The sequence below is a fragment of the Labrus mixtus genome, unplaced genomic scaffold, assembly GCF_963584025.1.
Source record: "Labrus mixtus unplaced genomic scaffold, fLabMix1.1 SCAFFOLD_46, whole genome shotgun sequence".
Classification (NCBI taxonomy): Eukaryota; Metazoa; Chordata; class Actinopteri; order Labriformes; family Labridae; genus Labrus; species Labrus mixtus.
In genome coordinates, this window is record NW_026870293.1 from 190,001 (window position 1) to 197,500 (window position 7,500).

A 7,500-nucleotide genomic window follows, 5' to 3' on the forward strand; every position below is an offset into this window, starting at 1 on the left:
CTGAATTTTTGGACATGTGAATATGTCTCTATATGATAAAAAAAAACATTTGATCAAAAAAATGAAACAGCTTACAGCATCTGGTATTCCACAGGCGGTCTCCCATCCAAGTACTAACCAGGCCCGACCATGCTTAGCTTCCGAGATCGGACGAGATCGGGCATGTTCAGGATGGTATGGCCGTAAGCCATTGTTGTGTGCAGACAGGGGCCTTTTAAAGATGTCATGCCCTTGATTCTGGCTGAATTTTTGGACATGTGAATATGTCTCTCTATGATAAAAAAAAAAACATATGATCAAAAAAATGAAAAAGCTTACAGCACCTGGTATTCCCAGGCGGTCTCCCATCCAAGTACTAACCAGGCACGACCCTGCTTAGCTTCCGAGATCGGACGAGATCGGGCGTGTTAAGGGTGGTATGGCCGTAAGCCATTATTGTGTGCAGAAAGGGGCCTTTTAAAGATGTCATGCCCTTGATTCTGGCTGAATTTTTGGACATGTGAATATGTCTCTATATGATAAAAAAAAAACATATGATCAAAAAAATGAAAAAGCTTACAGCACCTGGTATTCCCAGGCGGTCTCCCATCCAAGTACTAACCAGGCCCTACCCTGCTTAGCATCCGAGATCGGACGAGATAGGGCCTTTTCAGGGTGGTATGGCCGTAAGCCATTATTGCGTGCAGAAAGGGGCCTTTTAAAGATGTCATGCCCTTGATTCTGGCTGAATTTTTGGACATGTGAATATGTCTCTATATGATAAAAAAAAACATATGATCAAAAAAATGAAAAAGCTTACAGCACCTGGTATTCCCAGGCGGTCTCCCATCCAAGTACTAACCAGGCCCCACGCTACTTAGCTTCCGAGATCGGACGAGTTTAGGGTGGTATGGCCGTAAGCCATTATTGTGTGCAGAAAGGGGCCTTTTAAAGATGTCATGCCCTTGATTCTGGTTGAATTTGTGGACATGTGAATATGTCTCTATATGATAAAAAAAAACATATGATCAAAAAAATGAAAAAGCTTACAGCACCTGGTATTCCCAGGCGGTCTCCCATCCAAGTACTAACCAGGCCCGACCATGCTTAGCTTCCGAGATCGGATGAGATCAGGGTGGTATGGCCGTAAGCCATTATTGTGTGCAGAAAGGGGCCTTTTAAAGATGTCATGCCCTTGATTCTGGCTGAATTTTTGGACATGAAAATATGTCTCTCTATGATAAAAAAAAAACATATGATCAAAAAAATAAAAAAGCTTACAGCACCTGGTATTCCCAGGCGGTCTCCCATCCAAGTACTAACCAGGTCCGACCCTGCTTAGCTTCCGAGATCGGACGACTTCAGGGTGGTATGGCCGTAAGCCATTATTGTGTGCAGACATGGGCCTTTTAAAGATGTCATGCCCTTAATTCTGGCTGAATTTTTGGACATGTGAATATGTCTCTATATGATAAAAAAAAAAACATGATCAAAAAAATGAAAAAGCTTACAGCACCTGGTATTCCCAGGTGGTCTCCCATCCAAGTACTAACCAGGCCGGCCCTGCTTAGCTTCCGAGATCAGGCAAGATCGGGCGTGTTTTTTTTTTTTTTTTATCTTTTATTATCAAAATTACAAAAACATTTATAATTCTTTCACATCATTTACAACAAATGCTATTACAATACATACACCCTCTAAATTAAACCTCCCCTCTGACGCAAACGGCACCCTAAAAACAATAAAAACATAGCATCAGAAAAAAAACTCAAACCACCCCTGATACCCCCAACTCATGACAACTCTTCTGAGTCCCTCCCCCAAAGCAAACACCCCTCTGAAAACAAACCACAAAAACATACAAAAACCCCACAGTATTCTCAAAAAACCACTGAGAAAAAAAACCACCAAATCAAATCACCCATTTTCCCCATGACCAAAAAAGAAGCCCTCGTACCAAAAAAACAAAAACAAAATTAATTTAGACATCCCACATAATTCCCTCCTCATTTACTCTACACACATTCGCACCTTCCACAAACATTCTCACAAACTCACTCTCATTCGCTATGTACAACAATTTAAGATGTGCTTTCCATTCATTCACAAACATTCTCCACACATTCATTTTCTTACTTTCATACAGTGCATAATTCCTTCTGTTAAAAACCGCTTTTCTTGCAAAAGCCAAAATTATATTCATTACATTGTGATTTTTTTGTTTTGTTCCCACCCCCAACAACACCGACAATTCCCACCCCCTTTCATTCCAACACTCATTCTTACTGCATTTCCCCAACATTTCTCTTATTTTTCCCCAAAAATAAACCAATTCCCCACACGTAACAAACAAATGTATTAAATCCTCATCCGTACTTTCACATACACAACACTTTCTTTCATACCTCTCCTTATGGATCTGATGCAGGACGATGCAGGTGAAGATCCTCCTGTGCCTCAGTTTGAAATCTAGGTCAAATATTGCATGTGGTGTATGCGGAATGTTAATGTTCTTCCATATCATGTTGCTTGTTATGTCCGGGTATGTGTCTGTCCATTTTACTTCGGATGTGGGTTTCTGTATTCTATGTGTGATTGCGCACCTATACCAAATTTTTGTAGTGACATCTGTAATGTTGTGTTTCTTCTCCCCTAGGCACAGGGAGATCCCCCCCACATCGTCCTGCATCACTCCCTCCTTCTCTTTGATTAATTTTTCCCATTCGCTCGACAAAGACAATTTTACATTTGCAAACACTCTCTCAATCACATCCTTTCTGCACACACACCCTTTATTTTTTAAACCCCTCACCACCATTTGTAAATCAAAATCCCCCCCACAGTTCAGTAAATCCCTTATTCTAATATATCCCGCTTTCGACATAGCTTCACACTTAATTACCCTCTCCCCATTTTTAAAATACGGGCTCGAGAGGAAGGGCAGTCGTAGCACTGACCCTCTCGTTCCGCACTCTGGTACAGTCCAGGATGAAACCTGATACCACGCACTGAGTACTTCCTGGAAAAACCGTGGCAAGTGTTTAAATGAATCCGGGTTATTGATCTGGTACAGGTTGTCCTCGTTGTAGAGTCCAAAACTGCACAGATATTGTTTGAAGTGGTTTTTCCAAACTACGTTCCGGTTCTGGTCCATAAATTTGCCTATCAATTTGACTCTTAGTGCTACTTTTTTTGTAAGTAAATCAATCAAAGCTAGCCCCCCCTGATCTTTAGCCCCTATTATTGTTTTGTGAGCTATACTCGCTGCTTTGTTTTTCCAAATAAAGTCCCTAATGGTCTTTGAAATCTCCTTAAAGGCCCAGTCCGGAAGCGTACAAGTACTCAGCGCATGATTCACTTTGGACAACACGAGAGCATTTGTTACGGCTACCCTTCCTCTCAACAATAGACCCCTCGCTTTCCACAAATTAGATGTTTTTTTAATTTTACCCACCACCTCTTTCCATGTTACATCATCACATTCATTCTCATTTTTCCCCATATTCACTCCCAACACTTTTCTTCTCTCACACACCGTTTTAAATCCCCACTTATTAACTAGATTGGATTCCTTACCTAGTAACATAATTTCTGACTTATTTTCATTTACTTTTGCCCCAGATGCTCTTTCATAAGTTTGTACATGTTTTAATATCAATTCTATATCCTCCTCTCCTTTTACCATTATATTCACGTCATCTGCATACTGTATTATTTTTACGTTTTCCTTACCTATACCTTTTATGTTTACGTCTTCCGATATCAGTGCTGCCAGCGGCTCTGCTACCAAGCTGTACAACAGCGCTGACATCGGACATCCTTGTCTCACTGACCTTGATATTTTAAAAGAATCAGTTAGTTCCCCGTTACATTTTATCTTGCTTTCCGCTCCTGTATACAACATATTTATCCATTCTCTCATTCTCTCCCCGAATCCAAACTTCTCTAACACCTTCCCCATGAACCCGTGATCTACTCTGTCAAAAGCTTTATTTAAATCAATCCCTAGCCATATTCCCCCCTCCCCTTCCATATCCCTGACCGTCTGTTTTATTGAAATGATTGAGTCTGCTATGTCTCTGTTTGGTATACTGTATGATTGTGTTTGTTCTATGATTGTTCCTATTACCTCCCTGATTCTATTGGCTATTGTTTTCGCTATGATTTTGTAGTCTGTGTTGAGTAGGCTGATTGGTCTGTAGTTGTCCAGATTTTTATTGTCCCCCTTGTTTTTGTAAAAAATAGTAACCACCCCTTCCCCTAAACTTTTTGGTATATGTTTCACTTTTTCCATATATTTACTCAATTTGTTCACCAAGGGCACCAGCTGCTCTTTGAAAGCTTGGTAGAATTCCGCAGCTAGGCCATCGCTCCCAGGACTTTTGTTTTTGTTTAACCCCTCTAAAGCACTTCTGATTTCTCCCTCTGTAAACTCACAATCACACCACATTTTATCGTCCTCGCTTAGTTTTTTCTTTAAGGCACCCAAAGCTCTGTTCACACTCACGCTATCACACTCCTGTCTCGAAAACAGGCTTTCATAATAGCCCTTTACTATTTCTAAAATTCCCTTTTTATCTGTCACACTTTTACCTGCTTCATTTAATAATTCGTTTATTTCTGTTCTTTTTTGTTTTTGTTTTTCCAGACCTAAAAAAAAGGCTGTACTCCTCTCCCCCTCATACATTTATTGTATTTTACTCCTAATGGCTGCACCCCTACTCTTTTTAAGTTCAATCACTCCCAACTGTTCTTTTAAATGTATGTATTTTTCGACATCTACATTATCTACACTGTCAAGCGATGCTATTTCCTCACTTAGTTGTTTTCTCAAATTCTCTTCCTTTCTATTTTCTCTCCACTTTTTCTCTTTACTATAATTGATACACTTTTTTTTAATTCTGACTTTTACACTATCCCACCACACATTCATATCTTCACTCTCATTCCACTCATATCCCACATCATTCAACAATCTTTCCATACTTTTCACAAACATTCCATCATCCAGCAAGCTTGCATTAAAGCACCATATCCCTCCTTTACGTACATTCGTTTCTTTTCTAAACGTGATTTCTATTCCAGCGTGATCGCTCCACATATTAGTTTTATATTCAACTTCTTTAATCCACCTCACTACCTCGCATGTCACCAAAGCATAATCTATTCTAGATTGTTTTAATCTATTCAGTACAATTTGTCTCCTGGAGAACACCCTCTCCCATGGATGTAGCAATCTCCAAATATCAATGCATTGTTTCGTTATCATTATATCTTTAAGTGTCCCCCTGCTCACATCCCCCTTAAACACATTATTTTTTGACACATCGGTGGGTGTCATCGCCACATTAAAGTCACCGATTATTATACAATTCCTTTCCCACCATTTGCTTATTGCAATGAAGAATGTTTTCCTTTCTTTTTCTCCATTCGGTGCATATATATTTATGATTCTTATATTTTTCGTTTCATACACACAGTCTATTACTATTATTCTTCCTTCTTTGTCTCCATAAACCAAATTTACCCCTGTTACCCGACCCGTTTTGACTAAAACCGCCACTCCTCTCGCCCTCGACGTGCCATTGGAGCAGAAAATATGGCCCACAAAGTCTTTTTTTATGTCTTCCACCAGGGAATCATCCCACCTGGTCTCCTGCAGGCACAAAACGTCATTCTGCAAGGAAAGAATCGCATGTCTTTTTTCTTTGTTCCTTAGTCCATTCACGTTTATCGAAAATAAATTAAAGGCCATTATCATAAAAATAAAAATAAAAAAAACGGATTTACAGGGGTTATTGTCAGTCATTATTTGTCCTTACATTTCAATTTTTTCACCAACTTTTTTCGTTGTCCAAGACTTAGTTTTTTTGCGCACTCGCCAGTTCACTCACATCCATTTCGCTGTCCGTTTCATTGGGACTGGTGCTTTTACCCGTATTATTTAGCGTGATTTTTCTCCCTCCCGCCTGTCCAACACCACTCTCAGGCATCTCCCTCCCCTCTGTGCTCATGCTTACCCCCGGGTCTTCTGCCACGTCCCTTCCGTCTCCTTTTTTCCCTCTCTCGCTCGTTTTTCGCTGCTTCTGCTGTCCTCCCTCTCCAGCCAGCTCCGGCGTCTCCAGCTCGCACTCTGACGCCCGTTCTCCTCCGCTCTCTCCGCTCTGCTCCATTTCTCCACAAAGTTTAACACTGTGATGGGGAACGAATACTTTAGAGTAATACATGATAGACAACAAAAAGTGTGCAGGATGTGCATCCAGCCGGGACACATCCTGAGAGAGTGTCCAGAATTTATGTGCCACAACTGTGGGGTGCAGGGACACTTTGCGCGAGAGTGCAGCGCGAACAGCACAAAATGCACAAACTGTAAAAAAAGAGAAAATGAATGTGAGTGTGAGAACGGAGAGGAAAGCAAGAACGAGGTGGAGGAGGTGTACGAGGATGAAGACGAGGCGGAGGAGGTGTACGAGGAGGAGTCGGAGGAGAAGGAGGTGATCGGAGCAAACAGGAAGGAGATCAGAGAAGACGAGAACAGTGACGGAGTAAGGGAGTGACTGTACCTGGTCATTAAATCTGACCCGGACAAACCTCGTTCCGTCAGCTATCATTGTTCCAGGCCACATTCTGCGTTTTATTGGTGATGTCGGTTTCACTCCCCATCCCGTCAGCTTCCAAACTATTTCTTCATCTGTGATATACGCTGGCAGGTTTAAAAAAGACACCACCAGCTCATCATTATTTAGTTCTCTCGCCACGACTCTGGTCTCTCCGATTTTAAATCCATCCAGCAGCCTTTCCTTTCCTTTAATGTTGCTCACCGTCACCTCCAGTTTTTCAGGTCCCAGGGTTCTCCACGCCAGCAGGCCCCCACAGATCATTTTTATGTTGCTCATGACGTGATTTAGAGGAACTTTGTCTCCCACCATTTCAATGTTTAGTGTTAGTTTTCTCTCAAAAGACACTTTTGCTTCCTCTTTTTCTGCTCTCTCGCCACCTCTCCCATTCTCTGCATGCGGAGCAATCAGCCCGCCGCTCCTCTCTCTTCCTCTCTCTCCGTCATCCATTCTGTTCCCTGTTTCATTTGCCGTTTTCATCCGTCCTTTTTGTCCGTCGTTCTTCTCGTTGTCGTTTAATCCATTCCTTTGTTTCAGTGCCATGTTTGTTTGTTCACGTTGTTGTCCGTTCTCTTTTCCTTTTTCCATCTCTCCAGTCCGTGGTCCTGTCATCTTTGTGATCCGTCCGTGTGAGTTTGCTCGCGACATACGAGCAAACATTCACAAAAAACAAAAATTCTTCACAAAATTGTGGAAAAAAAACAAGAAAAAAAAGGTGAAAAGAAAAAAAATCCCCCTAACAGTCAGTGACTGCTGGGGGACATTCACTCACAATCTGAGGTATTTAAATAAATCCAAAGCGCATCCAAAAAACAAACAAATTAGTCCAGCTGTCCTGCTCAGTACTGACACGTCAGCTCTCCTTCAGCACCACACAAACTCTGACAGCAAAAGGGGCGTGTTC

At 41.5% G+C, this 7,500-nt stretch overlaps 3 non-coding genes and 3 pseudogenes across 3 annotated transcripts; all 6 read right to left on the reverse strand.

Annotated features, from left to right (window-relative positions):
• Positions 1 to 68: 68 nt before the first annotated feature.
• Positions 69 to 188, reverse strand: LOC132967468 (5S ribosomal RNA). The gene has a single exon (XR_009670812.1). It is a non-coding gene; the product is annotated as a 5S ribosomal RNA (ribosomal RNA).
• Positions 189 to 311: 123 nt separating this feature from the next.
• Positions 312 to 430, reverse strand: LOC132967320 (5S ribosomal RNA). Its single transcript, XR_009670677.1, has one exon. It is a non-coding gene; the product is annotated as a 5S ribosomal RNA (ribosomal RNA).
• A 122-nt stretch (positions 431 to 552) lies between these two features.
• On the reverse strand, positions 553 to 671 carry LOC132967405 (5S ribosomal RNA). Its single transcript, XR_009670757.1, has one exon. It is a non-coding gene; the product is annotated as a 5S ribosomal RNA (ribosomal RNA).
• Positions 672 to 792: 121 nt separating this feature from the next.
• LOC132967601 (5S ribosomal RNA) lies at positions 793 to 901 on the reverse strand (annotated as a pseudogene).
• A 121-nt stretch (positions 902 to 1,022) lies between these two features.
• On the reverse strand, positions 1,023 to 1,131 carry LOC132967546 (5S ribosomal RNA; annotated as a pseudogene).
• A 122-nt stretch (positions 1,132 to 1,253) lies between these two features.
• On the reverse strand, positions 1,254 to 1,362 carry LOC132967545 (5S ribosomal RNA; annotated as a pseudogene).
• Between the last annotated feature and the right edge of the window lie 6,138 nt (positions 1,363 to 7,500).